Consider the following 16,596-nt stretch of genomic DNA (forward strand, 5'->3'; position numbering starts at 1 on the left):
GTAGCCCATCTTTGCGATAAGCCCATAGGAAACATCTTTCAAAGGGAGTAAAATGGATTTTACACCGTATAGTTATAGTGATAGATTATTGTGATCTTCGGGAGTTTCCCGAATGCGAGGGGAACTATCTCGAGCGCACAAATTATCTATTTATTAATTGCATTCTTATTATTATAGAAATAACGGACGACGCGCTGACCATTAACGTTTATTTATTTGCAAGGGCGAGGGGAAAGGTAAAAATTAACGGGCGAGGCTTGCTGAGCCCGTTAATTTGGCTTTCCTCTCGCCAGCGCCCATAAATAAACGTTACTGGTCAGCGCTGAGTCTGTTATTCCAATTATATTATCAATGAACCCCGAAAAACCGTCAAAATTTACGAAAATTTCCCGTTTATTTTCTGGTTGATTATGATCTTGGTACAAATCACACTTTTCGTTTCAGCCGTAAAGCTAATATGTTTACGATGTTATTCATATTCATGGGCATGAAAACAAACCATTACTATGTATTTGTGGGCAGTCACGTGGTTCAGCTCGACCAATTAAAACGCAATGAACAGGGCATGGTAATATAATTATAACTTATTTGTTCGTTTGTTCAGTAGTATGTCCCAAACCGGATTTTTTGAAAAACAGATCAAGGTTTCTTTGGGGACTAAGTATATTCAGCTATAATTATGTAATGTCGGATATCTTTCCTTAACCCTTTCATTCTTCATACACGTACGTGAGATACGAGCTTTAAAAATGTATTGTTTACGGAAACAAATCTTTTGACGGGATCATCAATTTAACACTTTAGCAGGAAATGATGTCGGTGGATAATAATACCTTTAAGGTGATGAGTTATTATAAATTGCTCCTGAGGTGTTCTCAAAGCGTGGAATTACCCTTGTAATCCTCATGTCGATTAATTTAAAAGAAGGTATCCATCATAGCCAGTGATTTTTCAAATCTCAATATACAGTTTGGCATGTGGAACTTAACACCTCAGTGGAATTCATAAAGAAGAAAACAAGTGATGCGACTGGTACTGATGAGACGTTCGTCTTGATATCGCTGTGAAGGGTCGGTAATCATGAATACAGCGTCACAATAAAAGCACTCAATATAAGCGATGAGGAAATATATGTCCGATTGTTAGCACCAAAGTCCCACAGGAGAAAAGAACCGAAAAGCTGGGCACGTGATAAGACGGGGGCTTTTCAAAGCTTACACGTTGCCGGTTCCTTCAAAATACTGGCAATTACAATTTTATGAACATATATGGTTGTTAACTGTATTAATTTTGTAGTTCTTCTGAATAAGTACAGCGTTAAGCCGCAATTAGCCTGTAAACGTACTTGTCGCCATCAAAATTTATGCGGATCATTATAATTTAACGACTAGGAAACCTTTAGAAGCAGATCCCTCGGAGCAATCACCAAGGAACATTTCTTAAACTTAAACATTAATGACTTTCGATGCAGTTGAAATATTCCGTGCCCACGTCTTTGCCACTACAGTAGGCTGTCTTTATGCATCAGTACAAGTAACAACTGCTGCCGAAATTGTGTTTAAATGTTTTTGAATGAGGACAATGAAATGGAATGCTTCATGATGAATTCGAGGAAGATTAAAACTTCGGACATTTTCAGTCGGCTATGGTGAAAATATTAAACATCTTCAAAACCTGAAGAATTGACAACATTTCCTCGCTCATGTCGTTTGATCATAAATTCCTATAATTTCCCCTCGGGTGTAGGAGGCATATATAGGTCTCCGTCTGGGTTGTGATGGTTCAGATACGTGAAATAAATTATTTATGGAAGCAGAGACCAAACCACTGGCGTATCTCCAAGGAATGTCTGCATATGTAATTTCTTATTAATAGGGGAGTGTCGATCACTTTCATGTCGCCTATCCATTTCCTAGTATTCATATGGGGAAAATGTCTGTAAATTAACTAAAGGCAAATGATTAAGTGGGATGTCAAAGTGTTACAAAAGTTAGATAAACTAACAGTTGGAATTATAAATCGGGTGGGAAAGCGACGCTATAATATAAATCATAAAATTAATGTTTCAAAGACGGATAGAAATACGCACTGTAATAATTAATCTTGTCATCAAATAAAATTCTAAGGCTACAAAAGATAGATAGGGAGGCAAATATGTTCTGCATTTTCGATTTTGTTTTTTCCATTGTGAAACGTGCTTTTAGAAAAGTTCACATCTTTTAATACGTCATATGACAGCTGTCAGTGATTTTTTTTGTTTGTAATTTAGTAATAAGGTTTATCAATTGAATTTTAAGTTGCATTCAACGTTTTCCCTACGTAGAGCGAGTTAATGTCATCCATCATTCAACATTGGAAGCATAACCGGTACAAGACATCTATGCCTGAAAACTTTAATATTAATATTACTGAAAGCATACATGAGATATGTTTGAGAAAAATCCCGCCGGAATAAGACCAAAAGCCCAGTCTTCGGCGAAGAGATTCGCTTTCTAAGATGCATCAGATCAGATACACTAGCATTGTTTGCTCTATGATATTCATCGTAGTGATCGAGGGAGAGACAGAATTCCTGGGAGTAGAATGCTTTGCTTTTTTGAAGGTGTCGGCGGCGGTCCGTTTGGTGGAAATACAGAAAAAAAACTATACCTCCTGAAGCACAGTGAGCATCAGACATTTCGAACATGGCGGCCAATACTAATGCGCTGTTTGTGGCTTTGCCCGAAATTATGGATTCCGAAGATATTTGAATGGTGAAAAAATATACTTGAATAACATTTCTTCATGTAAAATGACTTAATACTTGCCCTGGGTAACCGTTTCCTGGTCTTTCGAATGGATTTACAAGACAAGCTCATACAGCGGTCCTAGTGGTTATACCGATCACTACAGGCAAACACTCAAAGGTTTACATCGTTGACGGGTATTCGTGAGTTGCTTTAAAACCCCAAAGCTATTCAGACCAAAGAAAATAGAAATGACTTTGGCTGTAGTTAATTGACGGAAGAAAATATTGTCATTTTTCCATTTTAACCTCGGTAGCATTCCATACGTAAATCCTTACAGTATATCCTGTGCGATATTGATCACAGCATCCGCCTGCGGCGAACGATACGTTAACGAATCCCATAGGTCAGTGTGGGTGTTGGTGGACTCAGGGCATGATCGTGTCTGAACCTGGTTCAAAGAAACACATAAAAGCCTGAGAAGCTTTCTTCTTAGGAGCCAACTGAACAAGCGTGTTTAGCATTGCCTACTAAGTACACGTACCTAAAGACAGAATAAACAAGTAGCCACAATATTCCACCGCTCTCTGGTTAAATTTCGGTCGGTCGGATTTTTCCATCACTTTTCCGAAACTTTCTACAAAATGAATAATTAATATCGGCTTGAAACGAATTCAGTCGATTTGGTTGACATGTTGCTACATTGGCGTGGTGGACGACGTGTGGCGTAGTTAATACGACGGAAAGAATTCAGTAAATACATGTATCTCAATCGGATTCGAAATCAGCCCATATTAGCTACTCCGTGAGCCAAGAAGTCAGCAATTAAACAACTGCTACTTCCTATACCCGAAAGAAGATTATTCAGTAACAGTGTCATAAGTTGTTACAACTTTGACCATGACCTCTCCGCGCAACTGGAATACAAGCATCACGCTAGCATGCATCGCACACAAACTCGATCAAAGCAATGAATACGGCTTCTCTATAGGCTGCAGAGAAACATCAGGTCATGCTCATTTTTCGGAATGCCTGAACATGCAGTGAACACGACAATGGTGATTTTCAATGATGTACCAACAACGACCTATAAACCATTTCTCAATAGAGAATAATTACGATGAAGGGAAGGCAACCCCCATTGCTTTTCAGTCGCGACGTGAAAACCGAGTCATTGAATGCTGTTCTTGTAATAATACCACCGTGATTTAAAGTTGTGGTAGTTGGCGCTTTTGCTGCAGCAACATTCTCCATCTCCCTTGCCGAAAGTTAAAAGACATGCACACAAGATGTACTCCTAATCATAAATTTGTACCATATACTTCTAAATGTTTTTTGAACTTTTGAGATACATCAAATATTATAACTATTAACAATCAAGACGACCTTTCACTAGTGGCAAAAATTATGTTACGCACACAGTTTGATAAATAGTGTTTAAATAAATGTTTCTGGATTGGAAATGGGCCACAGCGATGAAACAGGATATGAAAAGCTGAATTGTTACTCAATCACGTCACGCAGTCATACACTAATTAATGTATCATTGTTTTATCGATTTCAAATTTGTAAAATTCCCACGACGTCAAGTCGTCTACTTCGAACAGCGAGCATATTCTTTAGGTAGCCATCCACTCCCGCCACGGCGAGACATTCATTTCAGTCACGGTTATTGCAAGTCGATGCTCAATTGTAAGGAAAGTCTAAAAATAGATCTGAAGAAAAAAACGCAAACCAATTTCGTCTAGCACGTTAAAAGAGCTAGACGTTGGTATCGTCATCGTCATGAAAGAAAATAAAAATCGTTCATTTTCATCCCAGTGTGACAATCTAAAAAGTGCGTCGCAGCATCCATTACTTAATTGCCAATGAAGAAAATGAATCCTGAGTTTCATCTTTGTTTAAGCGAACTAGGGTGTTAGCTTTCAATCGGAAGTGGATGTATTTTTCTTCATATTTCAGCATGTTATGTGATATGTGCCTTACCTATATTGCAACATCACTTTCTGGATCGTGATGGATTACTCCACCTGTCAATGTTGTTTGTGTAGCAATAGATCCGGCAATATGTAAACTTCAAACGAATCCGGGTTTTTAGTTCTCTACCGATAACAAAACACATTACGGCTTTTGTATCGTAGTGAACGCTAGTCGCTGGGATCCAACTCTGCCTACACAAAGGATTTTTGACCTCTGGGTGTGCACAACTTTGCTATCAAGAAGAAATATCGAAGAAGGCCCCTTTCATTAGTCATGTGTGTTGTAATTTACGCAGTGATCACCACGTAGGTGTAAAATGTCAGACAAATGGCGTCGATAGAAGAAAAGACTAGACTGTGTTATTAATGCACAAGGTTCGAAGATAATTTGTTGGCTATTCTGCGTCGGAATATAAGCACGAACTCAACTTGTGTATCACTCGTTATCTCGGATCGAAAATTTTGTCTGACGCCTCGGGTCACGGATTGGTTGGTTGCTCACGGGAGCGGAATGTAGAGTTCTTTTCTAATCAGGCTACAGAAATAGACAAAGAAGACCGTGACCCTTAGAATTTTAACGGAGATGTGCAATGGAGACAACTAAAAACTAGTACCTCTGTTATCGAGGGCTCCTTGAGTTATAGGCAGGAGGCTCGGGCCTATAGTAGTTATTGGCACTGGACTACTTCAGCTTGACCTGTCAGAGAGATGTCAAAGGTAACACTTCCGGTGTGCTACGTCAAAACTAGATGGGCGTGCGTTGAATCCAAAGTAGCATTCAGATGTTACTCAGCCAATAAAAGAACCAGGGGTACTTTAGCACGTTCAGTTTTGAAACCTATAACACCCTAAAAAACAAACAACATGAAAATGTATATCTCCCGTGTTATGTTGGCAGGAATTATTGAAATATTTCATCCCTAAATTCTGTTAATGTTTTTATTCTCACGGCCATATGTCTTCATTAATGCGGTTATGTTTTATCAAGTGTATGACCGACCACGTTCATTGAGGACGGGCCTTTGAACATCTCGCTCACGTGAAATAACATCTACCGCTATCGAATGTCAGCCGGTTATTTTCATGGAAAAACCTCTCACAGATTCTGAATTATTGATAAGTAATCCATTTACAATCACTAAAGTGGGGTCAAAAGTTTCTCTGTTACGTTTCGACAGCACGGACGATATAAAATTTAAATATCAGTACAATATGCAAAGGATGACTAGATACTTTGTACACTTACGACCGATACATAAAGGAGATGAGTCAGCAACTTAATGGAACCGAACACGGGCCAACATTTTGGACAAATGTTGGACGTTCAAGATAGTGTTTGCTTTGCTGTTCAGTGGCAACGCCAATGATTTTGATCGCACAAACTAGATATACTTGCCACCGAACGGATTGCCATGTTTGAACGGCAAAGCAGTTTACACTGCTGATAAAAAGCGTTCCGTCCCATGGCGAGGACGTCCACACCAAATATTTGAGCAGCGCAGAATATGTAAAGCGTTTATCGCAATAAGTGCCATCATGTCGAGTTTATTACAGGTCATAATAACAGATCGCCATAAATGAGTCTTCGTGCGAAGAGTTCCATTATTCAGAATGTCCACATCAGATAAAACAAGATAAATATAGCAGAACATGCTTTGCCTAACAGATATCACATTGCATGTTGGGGATCATTTTAGCTGATCACTACCACCTCTCATCGATAAGCAAGGAAATCGGAAGCAGAGAATAAAAAGCTTTTTGTTCGTATCCGAGGTGTACAGATCTTTGCGCGGCGTATTCAAGGCCAGCACTAGATGCAGATTTTGAATTGCCTGCGGCATCAAAGTGTGCCCGTTACAAGGAAATCGAAGAAACATAGTGGGGAGATTTTGAAGGAAATCGAAAGTAGACCAAAACGAAATTAGTAAAGTCATCATTATGCACTTATAATTCGTGGTCATCGCATTAAAACTCTACGGCTCCAAGTGAAATGATTTTCATTCCTTCTTGATAACAAAAGCTTGCATATTTCGAATGCACATGAAGCACACAACTGGGAGATGATTAAGTATTCATGATGAATTGTCCGCCACCGAGTTAAAGTGAAGGGCCCTTGCTAATCTTTCACTAATGTTGCCATGGAGCAGCGTCTTTGAAAATCCACAGCCAGATCGTCTATTTGACGACTGGAACGTTATAACATCAGCCCGCCAAAATTAAGCAGACGACGACAAACTGTAACTTTTAGTAATAGAGGCCATTTGTTGACGAGCGGCATTGCAGAATTAACATTCTGAACGTAAGCTGCATAAATTTTAAACCTGGAAAATAGATTAGGAAATAGTGAAAGGATAACCATGAAAGGATACCCACGACCATATCCAAAATGTATTTGCATGGAAATGGAAAATATTGAGATCGTAGTAGTTGTCAGCATGAAAAGGTGAAACGAACCTGTCCAAGACATATGCCATGAAAAGAGGTTTTAATACGTTTTCAGTATTAGCTAGATGACACAGATACAATTGGCGGACACGCTGACACATAAAAGCTGATCCCATTTCTGTACACGTGACACGCACAACGGTAGAGTGGGTTTTGAATCGGCACTCTGGCATATCACTTTGAATTGTATTATAACTTCAAAAAGATTTTTGCTTGAAATTACCAATTTAAGGTATTATTGACACGTTATCGTGCAAAAACGGTCGCCTTCCAGTACAGAATTCATTTTGCTTGTCAATGCACAGTCAATAAACTATTGAGAATTATTTCGCAGTGAAAACGGGAAAAAAAGTTCCACAAGATCGAGTTTGGATTGTTAAATTTTTCAGTTTTAATATTCCAATGCATATATCATAAACGTATATATAAGGAAAGGCAAGTATGCCTATTTTGTAATCATAGGCTGTCCTTCTATTCTTTTTACCCTTAGCCAAATCTTTACATACACAGACCTATACAACATAAACTAGACAAACGCATTTATGCTTTTACATGCTTTATGCATGCATTAAGTAGATTTATAGCATACATACATACATACATACATACATACATACATACATACATACATACATACATACATACATACATACATACATACATATATATATAAATACATACATACATATATACTAATATAACTAACATTATATATCTATATAATATATTATGTTAATTATATGTATGTATGTATGTATGTATGTATGTATGTATGTATGTATGTATGTATGTATGTATGTATGTATGTATGTATGTATGTATGTATGTATGTATGTATGTATGCTATAAATCTACTTAATGCATGCATAAAGCATGTAAAAGCATAAATGTATGTATGTATGTATGTATGTATGTATGTATGTATGTATGTATGTATGTATGTATGTATGTATGTATGTATGTATGTATGTATGTATGTATGTATGTATGTATGTATGTATGTATGTATGTATGTATGTATTGGTGTGTCTGTATGAGAATACGAACTCTCCAGAATGCATGACGGCGTCAATAAAATCTAGTCATGCTATCTGTGAAAAGCGATCTCATGTGTAAAATATTGTATGTCGGTTTATCCTAAATGCCCATGCACAAAGTTGGAACATACGTTGTACAAATACTCCATAGATTCACTTATAAGCTATGCATGGCAATGTTTATTCTATCCAAACCTCCCTAGGTTTATTTTGCACTTTACGAATCTTGCTGTTCGTTTTGTTCATCAATCTACTTTGTTCCACATAAAGTAGTTCTTGAACGTTGAGGTCTGCCTTTTAGCCGGAATGTCCATTCTCCGAGCTATACTCGGGCCATTAGCTATTAACTTTCCATCTGTGTTTACTTTATCACAGGCTGGTAATTGCAAGCGTGTGCAACCTTTTGAAGTTTCCACGTACCAGTTTTTTCAAACAATTCTAAAAAGTGTCTTATGTTCACAATGCTTTATACAGAAGTATTATTCTTAAGTGAACTGCAGATGCATGAACAATATGGTACCATCATTAAACAACATAAACATCATCGGACACATAAATAAAGACATCATCGTACACGAAAAAGTAACAAATGATATTCAATTTTCATGCTGAAAACAATATGACCATCCGCTCCAAGGCTTTTACCAAGCCAAGTGTACTATTTACAATGCAAAAGTCTATATACAACGGTATTGAAAACACGTTAAATAAATATATCATCGACCGCTTGGCTGAAGCAAACACGGTGTGAATACTCGAAGTAGTTATATCGTGGTATAATATGTTTTCATATCTGCATTTGGAGACAAATTCAAATTGTTGATTTGTCAGCGTTCATTATGAGTAGTTTCACTTTTAGTTAGAGATGCATTTCTTAGGTATGGATGAGTTTCCGGTTGCTCTTCACAGGATCTTCCAAATATCCTATATGGTTTGTCTTTGAAAATGTGACCCCAAACGTGTATATCTATCTATCTATCTATCTATCTATCTATCTATCTATCTATCTATCTATCTATCTATCTATCTATCTATCTATCTATCTATCTATCTCTTTTCTCCCTGTCTCTAATATTATATATATATATATATATATATATATATATATATATATATATATATATATATATATATATATATATATATATATACACTGTTTTTATGTTTCCAATATCTTTAATACTTTTGCCTTACGTTTCCTTTGTGGCGTCGAGCCTTCTGCTTACGTCAGATGTAATGGATTTTTGGCAACTATGATAATGGTTTTAATAAAGTTAGACGGAAGATAGATTACTGAAATGACGTCTTACTTGAGTAAGTCGTTAATGGCATGTTGTACCGTTACAAAGGACACACTTTGCAATCAATCTCCGTAGATTATTCTAATGTTCTATCGTATGCCTTGTTTGGATATGCATTGTTCATGCATGGTGTGGTGACATGGAAGGAAGTGATTCTGACAGAAATGAAAACTTATATATACACATGCGAGGTTTTTGAATACGCCTGCGGTAAGGCCACGTTTGAAGTTTCAAATACCTGCCCAGGGCATATGTGAGAACCCGTTGATTTACGCTCATTTAATCACAATCAAATTCTGTCGTCACATTTTTCAGGACGACAACACACAGCAAAATGGGAAAGAAGTCTTTGTTGAACAGATACTTCTAATTGGAAGATAACGATATAGCATTTTCGTTCTTTTGCTATAACAATCAGCGACTCAGACACATTTGCATACCTTTTATATAAAATACAAAGGTTCGTAGTCAACTTGTTCAGCTTGAACAGGTCTGTCAATTAGTCGCGTATAGTTGGAAAAAAGTAATTTTTTCTATTAAGCAGCTATTACATCTATTAATAGCGGAACATTATCGCATGGTAATAAATAATTCTCGTGTTTGAGCTCTTGGTCATAATAAAACTAATTTTGTACAGTAATCAATTGATTGTGAGAGAATTTACCGTGTTGTTTCGGCTTGGTTGAACCGACATATATTACATATTTTGACAAAACATCATAGCTACCGATCAAAAAAGTTGACGTTATGCTAGTGACACCTTCGAAGATGTTTGTTTGTCTTATCGTAAGCCTGGGTATGAACTTGAGACCACTGCGTCGGCGACTTGCGCACGGAATAAGCAGAGACTTAGCTGCCCTGTAGGGTATCTCCAGGTCGTTGCCAAGGCTGCGGTTGAGCGCTCTGTCGAAATACTGGGAACAATGTTCATTCGATTTCTCGGCGATGCCACGATGATACATTGTCATGTCTTGTAGAGCAAAAAATATTACAGTAAATGGAAAGGAAAGTACTAAATTTCGCCAACAGCAGTGCACGATCTTGGATATTATCGCATATGATTCGCTTAAGCGTGGCCACTCTGGTCCACTCTTTGCATACATGGATGCATTGGAGTCGAAATTTGGAAAGCATGAAATGTTACCGAAGCTCTAAAATATTGTTGTCCAGTTTAGTTTAGTTTAGTTTAGAGAGGGAGGGAGGGAGGGGGAGAGAGAGAGAGAGAGAGAGAGAGAGAGAGAGAGAGAGAGAGAGAGAGAGAGAGAGAGAGAGAGAGAGAGAGAGAGAGAGAGAGAGAGAGAGAGAGAGAGAGAATTTGTCCAACACTGCAAACATCGACACCAGACATCTTGTTCAAGTTCTTACGTTCCATAGATGCACAGAGTGGATTATGTGTCTGGATCTAACTTTTTACAAGCGATGCAAACGCTATAAAGTCTGGAACATCTGACCCCCCCCCCCTCCTCTATAAACTTCCTCGTTTGTGCGTTCCCACGCCAGGAGAGCTTCCCCTCGCGGTGACTTTGATTGTGCCATCAACGTGCAATATCGCTAATTCATGCTGACACAATATAACTTGGATCATCCCTTTTTTATAAAAAAAAATCAGCCTCCATGTCAAGCCAATATGGAGTTTTAGACAGATAAATGGAAGAAACGGTAATAGCTGATAGGTTAATTTGGACAACATTTTGTAGCATCGATCGACAAAATATACAGTACTGCATCGATACAACAGGGTGCAAAGTTCAGACCAATAGTCGATAACTTTACACTTTGCCTGTCACCCGGATTGATTAGTTTCTACTGTAACGCGGTAAAAATAATTCCTTCAAGGATAAAAATTGTCTCCGTGCGAATGAATCAAACGTAGAATCAAAGTTTACATGTAGATTCTCATAAAGGCCAACAGAGTCAAGCCTTTGAGTGGCAAAGACAACTTTTGTCCCCTGTATACAATATAACCCACATAATTTTTTTTCAGAATTTTTCCAAAATTTTGATCACAAACTGTAGCTAATTGAATAGTGATGTCCATCTAGTCCCAAATTGTCAAAAAAAAAAAAATACAGAGAAATTCAAAGTTAGTGAAATTTTACACTAAAATTTTGGTGGGAAAATTTACAGCAATCATACGGTTAATGTGAACATTTGTTAATTGTTTCATGTGTTATTATGGTTTTGAGAAAGGACAAGTGCCAGAGCAAGGAACAGTCGATGCCACATGAGTAAGCAGATATGCCGGGAGAGATGGGAAGATGGGGAGATGGGAAACGTGAAACGAGACGGACACACAGACACGGAGAGATTAGCATATATATGCTAACAGCCTTTAAATCATAAACACCAAAATATCGTTAACCATATATTATCGGTAAAATGGAAAGGATAACTTAATGAATACTCCTTTTGCAAAAGCAGTAAGCTACTTTGCAGACGATAGCTGGCATTTATGCCCGTTAGTTTCAGTGTTTATCCTTGACAACCACACACAATTTTTTTATATCTCTAACTGTGCACTCTGTATTTTCTGTCCAATTTTGTATGCGCGAACCACGTGTGTCCGTTGTCAAATGAGTTTAGTCATTTGCAAGGCTGCTACTGTTGACACCCAAGGCACGTTTGCGTTGCTAAGTAATGTGTGTTTAGCGGTACACGCAGGGCATACTTATGGCTAGCCTCGAAACCTTTGTTCAGCAAGATAGCTCCGCGTTTCAGACGAGCATCATTCAGAAATGTTTTTTTTTCTTGTACAGACGGGGGTTTTGAAAACAATTTTGGCGCCGTTCTGACGGCGACCTGGAGAGTTCGTCTATTTTGATAAAATCCAGGTGAGAGACGGGGCTAAAGTAAGCTTGTATGTGCAGGGGGCCGTTAATTATATTGCCTAGACAACGTATTTTACCATTATCTGCTCTATCAGTCTTCGCTTTTTTGTCATGCCGACGATCGAGCCAAGTTTTCACTTTCGTGCCGTGAGCACATCTGTGTCTTTCGTCGCAAAGTTATTGTTCGCCACCTCTCCTGTTCAGTCCGTTGAATCTGTGTTATACATGCAGTTTTACTGTTTTAGGCAATGCCATCCATCATATATACAGTGATAATAAAAGGGTTCAGCGGCAAGTGGCCGAACTTTTGGTCTTGTCGATTGACTTCTGGAGTCTTGGTCAGTGTGGCAAGTTTCGCGCTTTCGAATGAAATCATGTTGAATTTTCGTGTGAATGTGCAGTCTTTGAACAACTGTAAACATGATCACAATGATATGGTGTTGCTGTGAACATCTACGCTCTATCTTAGCTCAACTAATCCCTTAATGATGTATTAATATGAATAATCAATGTCAGGTGTGCGTTAATATTTTGAGTGCTTCATCTCAAATACCCGTCCAATTATCTCCATCGTCATGGGATTTATTACCTGAGACTATTTCATCGCAATTCTTTACAAAGCGCTAACATTTAAGCTCTTTGAAAAAGAAACGTGTCTGTCAATACGCCTGTCAGTGTGCTTCGTAGAAACTGACGGAGCATACACGAAGTGCGCATGTAAAATATTTTATTGTAAATGTTGTGCGCATCATATAGTAATACGAAAATAGATGCTTTCCTAACTGTTCGGGAAAATTTGGGCTTGGGTCGGATAAAACGACGCTAATTCTTCACGACAGCATGTGCTTGGATGAAAAAACAGATAATCGGGAAGGGCAAAAGCTATTCCAGCATATATGATACTATCGTTTTCTCTTCTCGAATAAAAGAAAACATACCTGATAAAGCGAGCGAGGCCAATGTAACGACTGGGATTTCTGAAGTGGAAAGACAGAAGATGTAAGCTAAGCGAACTCCATTTACCAAGCGAAAAATGACAAGTATACGTCAAGGCCAATGAAAAAAAATTAACTACGGGTTACGAATACTGAGACCTGCGTGGAACATAAAAGATTGCTCTGATTCTCTGCCTCCGGTGGATATGAACATTAACAAACAGCTGCCCACGGCATAGATACGTGATGCAGTGGTTCTCAAACCGGGGCATAGATCTCTGACGTATCCAGTCGAAATTGTACGGTGTATGTAGTACAACAGCCCGACAGCGCTCCTCGGGTGAAAAACTGGATAGTTCGTCCCTTGTATAAAAGACGTGCATCATCTGTGACATTTCGGAATGTAGCGTATTTGTTAAACGAAAATGTCTGATGTCAGACTGAGATGTCATCTCGTGTGCGCATTTGCCAACTTTATTGCATTCAGTGTCTCGTACTAGCTCTGATGACTCGCGCGTTGAATAAACAGTTTCTCGCGAGACACAAACGATGAGTGTGGTAGTCAGATAGGTATTGTAGAATATAAGAGTTTTGGACAGCTTTAGCGTTGGAACAAACGTAGGTTTCGCTTGGCACTCGTCGTATCGAAGAATTCCAATTAGCACAGGTAAAACTACTATCAACATAAAGGTACGTAAATGAGCACGCGACGATCAGAACTTAATACAAAACTAATTTAGAATGCAGTAAATTTACATCAACATATAATCAACAGAACCAAAGAAGTCGCCCGAGAGATGACTGTATAAAAAGACGAATGATTAATTACCTGCAAATAGTGGAAGAAAGGTCCTAGGTGAATTAGAGGCGATCCTTTGATTTAGATAGTGTTCTGTGATTCTCCGCTCCAATGAATACGTAGCTGTACCAAACCTGGCTTTTTATACATACGCATACGCGGTGATCATGCATACGCATGCGCCTCGGTAGTATGGAAAGAATCGGTGATGGAAAAATCACATTATAATTATTTGGTGTCATAAACGCTATCTCCCCTTTTTTACAAAGACTTTGATAGAATACACGCCAGAAAAGCCAGTCACCAAGATTATCGATTTCGCTATCCTTTGTGATGTCGATGGAAAAAGGCGTCGTGTTGCAACACTCAGCGTAGGACCAGCTCTGATCAGGCTGATGTACTGCAGGGGTACGAGGATAAGTGGACTTTTCAATGCTCAGATGTAGGAGGAGGGAAATGGATATCAACGGTTATTGCTGTTCAACGAGAGGCGTCAAACTCTATTAGCGTCAAAACGGATACTGGCACTCGGTCAGAGCCCCACGTTGTTCCAATTAGGTGCTGCATGCAGACGGGGCGTTGCATATAGTTGGGGATTAGCTACAGCTGCACGGTTCCCCCTTTTTGAAAAAATGCAAAGCTCTACCACGCATGATATGTGTACAGCCCACTCGCAAATGCTGCAAGGATTTCAAAACTGCGTGGAAACAACCCGAATGGTGTTTTAATAAGACCCAAGTGAAATAATAACGGCGTCGATTGAACACACAGTGGCATAAAGTTTTACCTTTCTCGCCTTTAATCCGTCATCCTGATTTCGATCTCAAAACCTACAGTGTGTGTCCTCGATCATTACATCGACTGCAGTTTCGGGAGCGACAATATCGCTTTTCTCAAATCTAAAATTAATCACGAAACATGAGAATTGTGCGGGGTCGAAAGTAGATCGGAGAAGGGAATCTGGCAGTCATAATTGGGAATCAATTTTCTGCGGGTTGTGACCCATTTAAAAGTGTTTACCCGTATGCTGCGCTCTCGTCTGCGAGTAAATAAGGCGATGCCGATGTGCGCGTATTAAAACTTTTCACACGGGGCTTGCCAAACAGTCTGCTGGATATGTAATAAACCGAATTCAATCAGTAATGCTGAATGCTTTAGACGAACAGAAAGTTTCCGTAATTTACAGTATCTACTGGAACGAATACAAAAATTAGATAGGCTGCAAAGCGTGTTTTCCAAATTCAGTTATTAGATTTGTTTCGCAGTCTTTATTCTTTGTCACATGAGCAACGATGCCATCGGATATTTTCACTTATAATGCCACATGGCGAGAGTTACTTTCGTCCATGTAGGTGTCTTGTGGTGGAGTGTGGACCGTACCTACACCATTGGGCGTGATGGCCGTGTTTGCACGTTAATACCATATAGCTCGTTTTATGTAATCATGAAGTTGCAATCTTTGAATTAGCGCGAATAGTACAGCTGTTCAAAACATAACAAACCGTACCTTGTCTGTAAAGTGAATTTGTAAATCGCTTTGCGCACGTGACAACACGTCGAACATATTTTCGCCGCGGTGACGTACGTAGCGTTACAATAGTAACGACCTTATATGCCGTCTCAGACGGTATCGAAAGAAATATAGACATTTGCAACCATGCAATGATTATGTGAACACACAGTGACGCGTTATCCAACTGGACATAAAGCAATTACCGCGATAATTGCAATCATACCGGTAAGAGTTAACACTTGAACAAAAAAAAGCTTGTAGTCTTGAAAAGTAAATTTTCCTGTACAGTAACACTCTTACATTTTTTACTGATTTGCAGACAGAAAGTTATAAGAATGCATATGGTACGCCCCTAAAATCATTACAAAATTATGCTTGAATATCCAGGTCTGCGAAACATTTATGACACGAACAATTTCACTGAAGAAGACATAGTAACGCATGGGTTCGTCAAAGGAGAACTGCCGAAAACGGAGGCAGCACCGTCAACTGGAACCCGTTTTAAAGTTCGACACGTGCATATTAGTGTCCATTAGCTAACATAATCGATGTGTTTTGTGACAGAGCGCCAGCTTGCTTCTCTTGAATGTTGAGTTCAAGATTAGTGGTAGAATAGAACTGGGGAGCTATTTATCCATTGTCGGTTATCCAGGTCATTGGAAATAAATTCTCATGATATTGATGTGGTTAGTACGATTGAAAAGCAGTACATATATTTCACTGCTTCATTGTAAGGGGTCAATTGGACATGAAAGCGATGAGGTCATAGCTGTCATCAATTACATGCACGCTGAGTTTTACATTTGAGCACTCATTACGCATAAAGATTAATAGACCAGCTCTTAGGTAAATAAATCGTCATAAGAAACAATAGTTTGACGACAATTTTTGGACACATTCATAGGATGTTTAAAATTTCATTATAGATAATGAAAATAAATTAGTATAACATTACCGGGAAATCATATCGGCCTTTCGTACATTTAACAGGTAAGGTGATTTATACAATCATCATCATCATCATCATCATCAT

At 38.6% G+C, this 16,596-nt stretch overlaps 1 protein-coding gene across 5 annotated transcripts in view; it reads right to left on the reverse strand.

Moving 5' to 3' along the window:
* Positions 1 to 16,596, reverse strand: part of LOC139119892 (probable G-protein coupled receptor No18) — a 120,035-nt gene that overhangs the window by 27,982 nt on the left and 75,457 nt on the right. Inside the window, exons 1-2 of one of the 5 annotated variants that reach the window (XM_070683837.1) lie at positions 14,081 to 14,162; positions 13,255 to 13,293 (exon numbers count right to left, since the gene is read on the reverse strand). The exons of 2 other annotated variants lie outside the window; for them this stretch is intronic. The gene's annotated coding sequence lies outside the window, so the exon portion shown is untranslated. Of the gene's footprint in view, positions 1 to 5,319; positions 5,554 to 13,254; positions 13,294 to 14,080; positions 14,176 to 16,596 lie in introns of those variants that run through there. 2 more of the 5 variants (XM_070683836.1, XM_070683838.1) reach the window with 2 other exon arrangements.

This window comes from Ptychodera flava, chromosome 20 (genome assembly GCF_041260155.1).
Source record: "Ptychodera flava strain L36383 chromosome 20, AS_Pfla_20210202, whole genome shotgun sequence".
In the NCBI taxonomy this organism is placed as follows: domain Eukaryota; kingdom Metazoa; phylum Hemichordata; class Enteropneusta; family Ptychoderidae; genus Ptychodera; species Ptychodera flava.